This window comes from Bicyclus anynana, chromosome 4 (genome assembly GCF_947172395.1).
Source record: "Bicyclus anynana chromosome 4, ilBicAnyn1.1, whole genome shotgun sequence".
Lineage (NCBI taxonomy): Eukaryota > Metazoa > Arthropoda > Insecta > Lepidoptera > Nymphalidae > Bicyclus > Bicyclus anynana.
Genome location: NC_069086.1, coordinates 5,692,600 through 5,705,837, shown reverse-complemented (window position 1 = coordinate 5,705,837; position 13,238 = coordinate 5,692,600). Strand labels below are relative to the sequence as shown.

General features: G+C 33.6%; 1 protein-coding gene across 2 annotated transcripts in view; it reads right to left on the bottom strand.

The window, feature by feature from the left end:
• Positions 1 to 13,238, bottom strand: part of LOC112058446 (heparan-sulfate 6-O-sulfotransferase 2) — a 200,621-nt gene that overhangs the window by 173,404 nt on the left and 13,979 nt on the right. The window lies entirely within an intron of this gene.

The window sequence follows — 13,238 nt, the reverse complement described above, 5'->3', positions numbered from 1 at the left end:
CATTACTCAGCGTCGGCAGTATATTACGAAGTTAGTGGAGTGTGTCTGCGCATAAAACCATAATGTAAGTTTTAATGTGTAGTGTCGCGGAGCTAACAGAACCTGTTTAATGTTTTGCACCTTTTATTCGGGAGCTTTAAGGCGCTATAGAGATTATCTCATTTAACTACTAGCAAACGCCCTGCGGTTTTACCAGCCTAGTTTCCGTTCCTGTGAGAATTCGGAGATAAAATATAGCCTACTAGCGGACGCCCGCGACTTCGTCCGCCCTCAGACCTCTTTAGTCCGACCCTATAGCAAAATCCTTTGTTAGCGAACTTCTACTAACTATAACCTACATCCTTGCCAAATTTTATCTATGTACATCAAGCGGTTTTCGATTTGTCTTGGTGAATGACCTTTCGCATTTATACAGGGTGTCCTGTAAATAGTACGACATATTCTACAGGATGGTAGTTGGAACCGTAAAATTTCGGCTAGCATATATTGCGTTATTTTAGTAGGCCTTGATGTCAGCTATCACCCTGTAGAGTATGTCGTAGTATTTACATGACACCCTGTATATTAAAATGGCACTCACAAGTAACGTGGCTTTCTATATGTTGAAGAATTTTCAAAATCGGTTTAGTAAATCCAGAGATTACACCCTAAAACCTCACAAACTTTGCCTCGTTACAAAATTAGTTAAGATAATGTGGTACATCGTATTATGGTATGTGTGGTATGGCTAGCTAATCAAACCCTTTAGCACGCTTGTCAGGTGTATTTTTAACAAGCCCTTTGTTATGTACATACATGAATAAGAACTGTTTTTTTTTTAATGACTTCAAAGGTTTACTTGGGTAGGTCTTGTTCGGTGACAATGCAATAAAATGGTATCATGGAGCTGATCTAATGATGGAGTCAATAGTTAAACTAAACAATATGAGCCCATCGATTTTGGAGCGTGTTTTTTAAAATATATGTAAAAAGAAAACCTCTTTAATATTATTTCTTTTTGGTAATTTACTTTTTTTTTCATGACATTGTCACATTTGAAATATTCGATATATTATTATTGACTTAACAGCAAAATATTAAAATTTTTATTACAATATAAACTAAATGTAAATAATAGCGTTGAATGTTGTTTTTATATTTTATTTATAGGTAAGTTTTAGTTTAGTATTTAATTTAATAATTTAATGTAAAATATTGTAAATAACAATTATATTTTATTTATAGAAACACAATCAAGCTTTTATTACTACTATCACATTTATGTGAAATAATTATCATTATAAAACAACATTTATTAACTATTTTACGAAAAATGGAGAAACTGAGGTTTGATTTTGAAGTAAAACCAACAAGTGATGGAAAATCAAACGCAATATGTGTAACTTCGATTGCCACACCTGATGGTAAAACTTTCAGTATACCAGAGGAATATCAGCCGGTAAATCTCCACCAAACCATTTATAATACTCCAAACTTTGTTAAGGTAAAAAAATTCTTCAATAAAAGATACCAAACGAGAAAAGTCTGGATAACCTTAACTAAGGAAATAAAAGATATTTATTTGGATGCGGAGCAAAATGTACAATTTTATGATTTTTATCTCGAAGAAATTCAAAACTATTCTGAAATTATACCTAGTAGTTCACATGAAGTACTAGAAAAATTGTTAGAAAAAATGCTTGAAGAAAGACATAACAAACCTGAAAATCAAAATTTAGGGAATATTGCAAAAGATTTCATGATTGAAAAATTCAATGGTAGAAACTCAAATGCTTATCAATGGCTAAAGGATTTTAATAAAGAATGTGAACGTTTTGATATAAAAGAAGATATAAAGAAAATTAAAGTTTTAAAAAATTTTATGGAGCAATCTAGTGTCGATTGGTATAGTTGTATGATAATAAAACATACAATAGAATCAGAATGGGACAAATGGGAAAAAAGTTTTTGTGAGACATTTGCAAACAAAGGATTGTCACCCATTAGATATGCTCTGTCCTTTAAATATCAAACAGGTTCATTACTTGCATATGGTTTAAAAAAAGAAAAACTTTTACTGGAAGCAAGGAAATCAATTGATACTGAAACACTTATTGACCTTATAGCGGTCGGATTACCGAATTATGTGGGGGATCAGATTGATCGAGCAGCTTTGAAAAGTACTGAGGATCTTTACTATGAAATTGGAAAATTAGAACACCTTGTAAGAAAGAATAAATATGACAATAAAAACAGTATTTGCTCTGACATTAAATTAAATAAAAAAGAACAAACAAAACCATGCCCCATATGTGTGAAAGAAAAAAAGGGGAAACGTTACCATTTAATGGAAAATTGTTGGTTTAAGGATAAAGATAAAACAGGAGTTGTTAAAACTGTAAATAACTCTGAATTGGAAGTTGAACTGAATGAAGAGAGTCCAAAAAACTAGATGTGCCACCATTAATAAAAGTAAAGTTACTATTGAATGATACGTTAGATATTTCTGGAATTTATGATTCAGGTTCAAATGTATCATTGATTAATGCAAAATTGTTAAAAATACAGAAAAATGAAAATTCAAAGAATACCCAAATAGTAAGCTTGAAAACTATTAATGGTGAGAAGAAAACGAAAGGTATAATAAAACTTAAAATAAAAATATACAATATTGAAAGAGTTATGGATATCTTTGTAATAGATAATGAAAATTTTAATTATGACTTTTTGATTGGACTAGATTGTATTAAAAACTTTAAGTTGATGCAAAATGAACAACTAAAAATCGTACAATTTAATGATCCAAAAGAAAATGAAGACATAAATAAATACGAAGTGAATTTCAATGAACATATTGACACGGCAAATTTTGAAATATTGGTTAATCATCTTGATTTATCCCAACAATCAGAAATCGATAAGTTGGTAGAAAAATATAAACAAGTGTTTGCTAAGGATAAATATGATATCGGTACTGTACGGGATTATGAAGCACATATTGATTTAAGTGTAGATAAATATTGTTGCAAACGTCCTTACAGATGTACAGCTGAAGACAGAATAGAAATAGAAAGCCAGATATCAAAACTATTAAAAAATAATTTAATTGAGGAATCTTATAGCCCATTTGCTGCCCCAGTTACTTTAGCATATAAAAAAGAAGACGGTAAGAGAACAAGGCTATGTATAGATTTTAGAGAATTGAACAAAATTGTTATTCCCCAATCACAACCATTTCCGTTGATTGAAGATTTAATGATCAAAGCTGTGAATTGCGAATATTTTTCTACTTTTGACATAAATTCAGCCTTTTGGTCAATTCCTTTGAAAATAGAAGACAGGTACAAAACTGGCTTTGTTACACAAGAAGGACACTTTCAATGGACGTGTCTTCCGTTTGGATTAAAGACTGCGTCAGCCATTTTTCAAAGAATATTGGGAAATATTATAAGAAAATACGAACTTTCCGGTTTTGCAGTAAACTTTATAGATGACATTTTAATTTTTTCTAAAACTTTTGGAGAACATATATTACATATATCTAAGTTACTTGAGGCAATACTAAAGGAAGGCTTAAAACTGAAATTTTCAAAATGTACTTTTGCGGAAAAATACGCAAAATATTTGGGTCACATAATAGAAAATAATTCAGTAAGGCCTTTGAAAGATTATTTGTCTGCTGTAAAAAACTTTCCACTTCCTAAAACAAAAAAAAATATACGCCAATTCTTAGGAAAAGTTAATTTTCATCATAAATTCATACCACACAGTGCAATTATTTTTAAAGATGTGAAATTCATATGGACTGCAGAATGTCAAGAAGCATTTGATAAAATAAAAACATTATTATGTTCAAAACCAGTTCTAAATATTTTTGACCCAGAACTACCAATATACATTTATACAGACGCTAGTATAAAGGGTGTAGGAGCGGTTTTGAAACAAAAAGATAAAAATGAGGATATAAGACCAGTTGCTTATTTCTCAAAAAAGTTAACTGAAACTCAAAAAAAGAAGAAAGCTATATATCTAGAGTGCCTAGCAATAAAAGAATCTATAAAATATTGGCAACACTGGCTTATGGGAAAAGAATTTATTGTATATTCAGATCATAAACCATTAGAAAACATGAACATTAAATCAAGGACTGATGAGGAACTAGGAGATTTGATGTATTATTTATCTCAATATAATTTCAAGATAAAATATAACCCAGGAAAATCCAACCAGGAAGCCGACTGCTTAAGCAGAAACCCAGTTTTAGAACCACACGAAAACAGAGATGATTGTTTAAAAGTTGTAAATTTAATAAGTCTACAAGATATAAAGAATGACCAATATAGAAATCAAGACCTACAAAAACAAAAACTTATTAAGAGAAATGGAATTTACTACAAAAAGAATAAAAGACGGGAAAAGATTATATTATCAGAAGAGATGAGCATAAATCTTATAAAAGATGTTCACGTTAGTTATTGTCACATTGGGAGGACCCAGATGATAAATAAATTAACACCATTTTATACAGCAAAAAATTTCATCAAAAACATTAAAGAAATGTGTGATGAATGTGAAACTTGTATTAAAAACAAATCAAGGAAGAAATCAAAATATGGTTTAATGTCTCATTTAGGTCCTGCAACACAACTTTTCACATTGTATCAATTGATACCATTGGCGGTTTTGGAGGATCACGATCAACAAAAAAATACTTACATCTTTTAGTTGATCATTTCACAAGATATGCTTATATTTCTACATCAAAGACACAAAGCTCCACAGATTTTATTAAACTAATGAAAAATGTTACAGAAACTTACAAAGTAGATATGGTATTAACAGACCAGTACCCTGGTATCAATTCCAAGGTATTCAAAGAATTTCTGAACCAGGAAAATATAAAAATGATTTTCACTGCTGTGGATACACCTTTTTCAAATGGACTTAATGAAAGGCTAAATCAAACATTAGTCAATAAAATAAGGTGTAAGATTAATGAAAATCAGAATAAAACAGCATGGAGTACAATTGCGCAAAAATGTGTAGAAAAATATAATGAAACAGAACACACTGTTACGAAATTTGCTCCAAAATACCTTTTACAAGGAGAAAATGTGAATATTTTGCCAAATGAACTGAAATCAAGATACACTAAAGACGATCTAGAAAGAGACAGAAAACTAGCTCTGGAAAACACACTAAAATCTCACAATTATAATAAAAAAATATTCGACCAGAATAGGCAAGAATATAGATTGAAAATAGGAGATAAAGTATATGTAGAAAACGGAAATCGTTTAAATAGAAAGAAAACCGATGAATTAAGAATTGGACCGTTCAAAATTGTACAAAGGATTTCCAATTCAATCTATGAAGTTGATACCGGCCACAAAAAAGCGGAATCAAACTTTTATCATATCACAAAACTGTATCCTGTTCTTAATGAGAGAACAATTATAAATTAGAGAACATTATTTAGATAAAGTTCTTTTTTAAGGGGGGGAGATGTAAAAAGAAAACCTCTTTAATATTATTTCTTTTTGGTAATTTACTTTTTTTTTCATGACATTGTCACATTTGAAATATTCGATATATTATTATTGACTTAACAGCAAAATATTAAAATTTTTATTACAATATAAACTAAATGTAAATAATAGCGTTGAATGTTGTTTTTATATTTTATTTATAGGTAAGTTTTAGTTTAGTATTTAATTTAATAATTTAATGTAAAATATTGTAAATAACAATTATATTTTATTTATAGAAACACAATCAAGCTTTTATTACTACTATCACATTTATGTGAAATAATTATCATTATATATATTTTTGAGATTAACTTGATTACAAAGTAAGATGAGACGTCTGTCTGTAGCATCGTAGATCCTTACGCCGTTATTAGTTAGTCATTAGAATTTCAACTAGACGCCTGGTTTCTTACTTATCATCAGGTAGCTGATAGCCCAGTGGATATGACCTCTGCCTCCGATTCCGGAGGGTGTGTGTTCGAATCCGGTCCGGGGCATGCACCTCCAACTTTTCAGTTGTGTGCATTTTAAGAAATTAAATATCACGTGTCTCAATCGGTGAAGGAAAACATCGTGAGGAAACCTGCATAACAGAGAATTATCTTAATTCTCTGCGTGTGTAAAGTCTGCCAATCCGCATTGGGCCAGCGTGGTGGACTATTGGCCTAAACCCTCTCATTCTGAGAGGAGACTCGAGCTCAGCAGTGAGCCGAATTTGGGTCGATGACGACCATCAGGTAGGCCAAATTCTTGTTACGTCAATTGTAAAAAAGTAATTCAGGAACCAAACAAAAATTAACATCTCTACAACTTAAAAAAAAAACGTACTACAAAAGAGTTCACTGCGATATCCAAAGCAGATTTTCTCACAAAGTTAATTAATTTTAAAGATTTCATTCAGTTGCAAAGAAGAGCTTTTTTGCTTATTTTTGCAACCTTCCCTGAAAACAAATTAAACGTTTTCATAAAAGGAGGTAATCCAAAGCAAAAAGTACATATAACGTAATTGAATTTTCTAAAGCGCAGAATCTACCGGTCGCTGGAGGTGCATTACATTTAAAAACTCATTGGAAAATACGGAAAAATATCTGTGGTATTCATATTCCTAAAATGATTTAAATTTTTGTGCGAGCATTTCTATGGATTACGAGTGTGTAAAACGAATCGTACTCGTGGCACTCTAGCAAGCAAATCCTATAAAAGAGTTGTATCCATAATATTGCACTAGTTCCGGTTTATATGTCGAAATATATGAAACTAGCTGACGTCGCGCGGTTTCACCCGCATGGTTTCCGTGCTCGTAGGAATACGGGGATAATATTTAGCCTATAGCCTTCCTCGATAAATGGGCTATCTAACACTGAAAGAATTTTTAAAATGGGGCCAGTAGTTCCTGAGATTAGCGCGTTCAAGCAAACAATCAAACTCTTCAGCTTTATAATATTAGTATAGATACCAGTCAAAAGAATAATATATTACAACTTCATGTAAATTGCTGACCCCTCATCAGGTGAACTGACGAAACATAAAGCGAGTCGCAGGGATTCGCTGGATGCAGCTCAGGATCGTCATGTTTGGAAATCCCTATACAAGGTCTAAGTATGTCCAGCAGTGGACGTCCATCGACTGATATGATGATGATGATGACAAAACGATACAGAAAAGAAAATCATTTAATGAATATCTGCTTTTGTATTTATAAGCATGTTTTTATCCTTAAAAATTGTTTATGTTAAAAATTGCAAATTGTTTGAGAAACTAATATTGTAATGTAATATTGCGCGGCGTCTGTAACACTTTAGGCAATGTAAAATATTAACTATTTTGTTTTTGTGCTAATATTACAAAGATTTTTTGTGCTAATATTATTTGATTTTTAGATTGTTTGTTACTATTTAAGGCAAAACTACTCGACCGATTATTAAAATTTCTTCACCTTTAAAAAGCTACATCTTTATAGAATAAAATGGGCAATATTTCATCCCGTTATGTATCCCCACAGCAACGGGAAACCGCAGAGTTTATCTTAGTTAATAATAATATACTAACAACATAAGTACGTATGTCCGACTGTGCGGCTATTCTAACCTACTCGTAATTTCGTTATTACAATAACTCTCCTTCTTAAAAACAATGGAATACGTATTTACCTACTATAAAGCATTACATGTAATTGCACATTATACAGCGTGCTCTCTATCCTAATGAATAAAAAGACAACACTCTGTAAGCGCAATAACAATTTCAGATAAGGATTAGGGACGGAAGGTTAAGAGGGTGCGGAGAGAAAAGGCCTATCCGATCCCCCTCTTGTTTGTTCGGCTTAATGAAGTGGGCCGGCCGTTGGGCCATTAATACAGTCGCAATCACCAGTGCGGGCGCCCGCTCGGAGATTCCTCTCACCTTAGATTGGATTTGTTTTTGTTCAGCATTTGATAATTGTATGTTAAAGACTGTTCTGCAAAGAGGACCGCTCTACGAGTTTCGTAGAAGGCAAGATAGTCAGAAAAAGGGCACGAGGACCACATCGTAATAATCGTAAATGGGTGGACGATATAAAGAGCGCGCAGCGCGTCGGTACGATATAGATAAAATTCGAAGCGCAAACGAGGCGCCGAATTATGACTTTCACGTGAGTGAAAAGCACGGAGCGATTGACGCGCGACGCAAATTTTATGATGTGAGCGCCAAAACCATTTTTACCTAATTGCAAGTAAATTAAACAACATGACGAAAAACAAAATGACCATGTTCAAGATATATACCTAATTTTCTATACAAAACAAAAATTTAAGAAAATAAGTTTGCTTTTCCTGAGATTGAAAGCAAAATGTGAGCAAAACATGTATTTTTCAAAAAAATAAACTATCGAGAGAAATTTACAAATTGTGTATTTTGTATAGTCATAACGAAGCTAACACTTTGAAATATCATTTACCCAAATATCAGGCTCCTAACTTTTCCAGAATCTGAGATCCAGAACCATTTGTAACCACCAAATTACATATTGCACACTCTTAAGAAGTGGACCAAGAGTAATAGGGATGATGCCTAGGTTTGGATATATTGATTTTTATAATAAATTCTTATAAATAAGGTCAATGTTAACTAATTTATACATAAAAAGCAAAGATTGACTGGATATTTGAAAAATAAATAAGATTATAAAATTTCAAAATCTATTAAAAATCTTTTATCGTAATTGAAATGAACATGAAAATTCATACAGTTTTAGCTTCCTTACATTAAATGTGACATTTTTTAATAAATGAACTATAAACATAAACGCAGAAATAACAAATATATTATAAATTTTGTTTGAACGCCCATACAAATCTAACGATCATTATGTACCTACGACGTCATTAATTTGTACCATTTTGTATAGGGCGTTTTTCAGGGATCGCCGCAAATCTGACCCTTTAAATCCCTGTAGCTCCGAAAGTAATAATTGCAGATACCCTGTTTCTTTTACAGAATTGCTTTACTATTAGCATACTCTTAATTTATATACAATTTCAAAAACTGTCATCATCCCTATTGTATAAAGACTGTTCTGCAAAGAGGACCCCTCCACGAGTTCCCTAGGTTGATCCTAGAAGGCAAGATAGTCGGAAAAAAGGCACGAGTGGACCAAGAGTAATTACAGCCAGCTGAAAATATTTCAAGTGATCGGAAAAGTTTTCTACGTCTGACCGCCAAACTTCAGTTTGAAAAGGGCACCTAATGATAATGATGTTAAAGAATCATCTCAGGAAATTGAATACACTCTCCGAATTAGTATACTTTACGTTACAATGTTGTTTTTATAACTCGACAGTGTGAGGTTTTTTAACTTCAGGTAATTTGGATATATTCGAAGTTATTGCGATGAACAAACTTTTCTTTTAGATCGATTCCAATTAAAGGTAAGTGAATATCCATCTTCTATAAAAATGACATCTTTTTTTTCGACAACTGATTATTGTAATGGCAAAGCAAAAAAAAGGAATAAAAATTAATTACATTTTAAACAGGTGTTTAGATAACAGCTAAGTATCTATATCTACACGTAATATGGTATTCAAACGAGCTATTAATTTATCTCGAAAACGAATCGAATGATTGGGTATGGAGATACTATTTAGTTTTAGACAAATAAGGTTATTTAAGTTTGTTTAACAAAACGTTTATTAAACAAAAGGTATATTACGAGAAAAGTAATTAATCAAGAAATAGATTAGATCAAGAAATCTAGAAAAGAAATAGATTTTTGTATTTATTTATTCTTTACAAGTTAGCCCTTGATTAGGTACAATCTCACCTGATAAGTGATGATGCAATCTAAGATGGAAGCAGGCTAACTTGTGAGGAGGAGGATGAAAATCCACACCCCCTTTCGGTTTCTACACGAACGATACCGGAACGCTAAATAGCTTGGCGGTACGTCTTTTTCGGTAGGGCGGTAACTAGCCATGGACGAAGCCTCCCATCAGCCAGACCTGGACCAATTAAGAAAACCTCAATCGGCCCAGCCGCGGAGTGAACCCAGAACCTCCGTCTTGTAAATCTACCGCGCATACCATTGCGCCACGGAGGTCTTCAATAAAAGCAATCAAGAAATCAGAAATTTAAAAGAAGGTATGTACTTACAACCCACACAGTTCAAAAGCCAAGAAAATGACGTAGTGCTCAAGTTAAAGGTAGCGAAGGTAGCGAGGCGCGGAAGTTGAAGAGGGTGACGAGATAAAGAGCCTATCCGCACCCCCCCTCTTGTTTGTTCGCTTTAATGAAGTGCCAGACCCTTCATCCATTAATCTACTGTCGCAATCACAAACTCCTACAAGTATTGCGAGTATTTCGGCCAAGGTTCGCCGTGCTTCTTGAATTTGTATTCTACTCACCGGACGCTAATTGGATGGTTTCTTTGATTAGTTCCAACGTTAAAGCCACCATGTTGTATTGTCAAGCTGTATTTAGTATGTGGGTGGTGTTTTTTCGTTTAAATTCAATTTATTCTTCAAACTAAGCTTCAATTAACAAAAGTATAATTAAAGCTTCACGGTTCGATGTACTGGCATTTTATACGTCTTCTCTATTCGCAGTTGCTGACATATGGGGTTGCCAGGAATTAGCTTGCAATGTGCAAAAATGCACTGCCAACCCTGAGGAGTCATTAAGAACCTGCTTTGGAGAATGTGTTTTCCATTTTGTACTCAAATTGTACTTATAGTGCCTAAGTTAAACACCCTGTGCACGCCACTGCTTGCGTTCGTGTTTGCTGTATTAAAACGAGAGCCTAAGAAAGCCAGACACAGCTCATTTTATGAAGACCATTCGTCAGCATATGCTTCCATCATTAATAAAGTGGCTTTGGAAGGCAGCACGTCGAATCTCTTTATTAATTTCGTTAGCGTTTGTAGAAAGACGACGTGCCACATGGCTACAAGCCCAGGTCTTCAAATCGTCAGTCTCTCTGAAGGACAAATCTGGAACGAGGAAATCTGTAGGAGAACGAAATTAATCGATGTAGCCTAAAGGATTGGCAAACTGAAGTGGCAGTGGGCAGGCCATAATATCGCAGAACAGATGGCCGCTGGGGCCAAGAAGGTAGTGGTAAGTGGCTGGATGCGGAATGCAGAGGATCGTGTGTGGTGGTGCGCTCTCGGAAAGGCCTATGTACAGCAATGGTCCAAATATAAAACGTTTTTTTTTTTTATTTTACGAGATATCATGAGGAATAGTGTCTCCTGTCACCAGTGCTTTGGCTTCGTGGCAGCCTTAGATTCATAAAGTTTGATTTTAACGGTGTCTTTGAAGTAAAATACTTAATAACTGTAACTTTAATAATTAGCAGTTTAAGGTCACACTCCTGTAGAAACTGAGTTCTCTCAATATACGTCATAAGGACTTGGCAAACAGGTCAATAAGTCCTTTTCTCCTTCCGTAATAAGAATTAACAGCTTTTAAGTAGGCTCTTAGAAGGTCGCTATAGTTAATGTCAAATTTACTATGCCCACTTACAAATTCTCTCACGTCTCACCAAACATCACTTAATAAGCCTCTAGAAAATGAGAAATAATATGATGTGTCATTTCACATTTGAATAGGTACCTTGGGCAATAAATGTTGGTTCCATTTATAGGAAAAGTAAAAGAACATTTAAAAGAACTAATGTTATTTCTTTTAAACTGCAACAAGACGTATGAACTACTTCTTAACCACATAATAAACTTGTCGGTCAATTTTACGGGCGCATATTTGTTATCGAACGCAATAGTCTGGAAGATGACTTGGAAGGAAAACGCCTTGCCACCGTGGTTCCTTACGCTTATAATTTTGTCCGACTTGCCATGAATAGTACATACAAAGTTTGAGCAGTATGTTCATGAACAAATATTTTGTTCCTGGGCCCAATGACCATCAGAAAAATATAAAAAAAAAACACTTGACCGTGTGAGAAATGTTAGTTTGCTCGCGCACAATATTGTTTCTGAGGCTATCAAATACTTATACAGATAAAGTTGATAATTTCTTCGTAATACATTGTTCTTATCTAATGAAATAAAGGTTCGAATAGCAGCGCAGCCCACAGGGTGTAATTCGAGAGGTTGGCCGCTCTCCGTGAATTGGATTCGTTTTTGTCCAGTAATTGTTAATTGGAAAATGTCGCCCCGGAGACACTCTTGCTGAGTCACGTTTCTTATACGACTCGGGGGTACGTTCATTTTAGTATATTTGAGAGATATTTTTGCAGTAGTTATATCTACTAAAGACATAATGTAATAATTGATTATGAAACACGGCTAAAACTCACGTGATATTACGTCGGAGTACAGTTTGGATCGTGCCGCGATGCAAGAACCAGCTCATGACTAAGGGCCCCGTATGGGTTCGAAACTAGTCGGGCATACTCCGACGTAATATCACGTGAGTTTTAGCCATGTTTCATAATCAATTAATATGAATAACACTCACGATGTAAAAATTACTTAATAACACTTTATTGATGACTAGTTACAAACTAAGGTTTCATTACCGTGGGAAGACGGGGGTAAAACATAACTTGTTGCTCGCTAATAATGTCTTAAATGGGTGTGAAACAATTTTAAAAATCGGTCTAATAGTCGTAACAAACAAACAAATACCCAAATTTTACTTCTTTCTAATATTAGTTCAAAAGGAGAACGAATGTAACTAACATTTTGGATATATTTTTTAAAAATATAGTGTAATAACATTTTTTATATTGGTTAATATTTTTGCCAGTAGCCGAGTTATAACGTAAATCTTGTTAAATCATTTTAAGACGTTTTAGAAGAAAAATATTGTTGTTCTTTTTTGAGCCATAACTTTTCCCACAGTAATTAGGAACACACAGTAATTTTGACCTCATTATTAATTGTTATTGGTATGTTATTGGTATTTAGGCAGGAATGCCGGTTCACTTTTACATAAGTGGTGTCCTTTGACATTTGACTTTGAATTCAGTCAATAAATTTCAGCCTACCTTCCCCATTAGCGATATGTCTGAAGACTTCCAGTATTTATTAAGGATCGTATATCTGCTATCATTATTATCAACCTGTATTAGGCTCACTGCTGAGCTAGAGTCTCCTCTTAGAATGAGTTAGGTCAAATAACCATGCTGGCCCAATGCAGATTGGCAGACTTCACACGCGCAGAGAATTAAGAAAATTATCAGGTGTGCAGGTTACGATGTACTTTCCTTCACCGTTTGGGTAACTG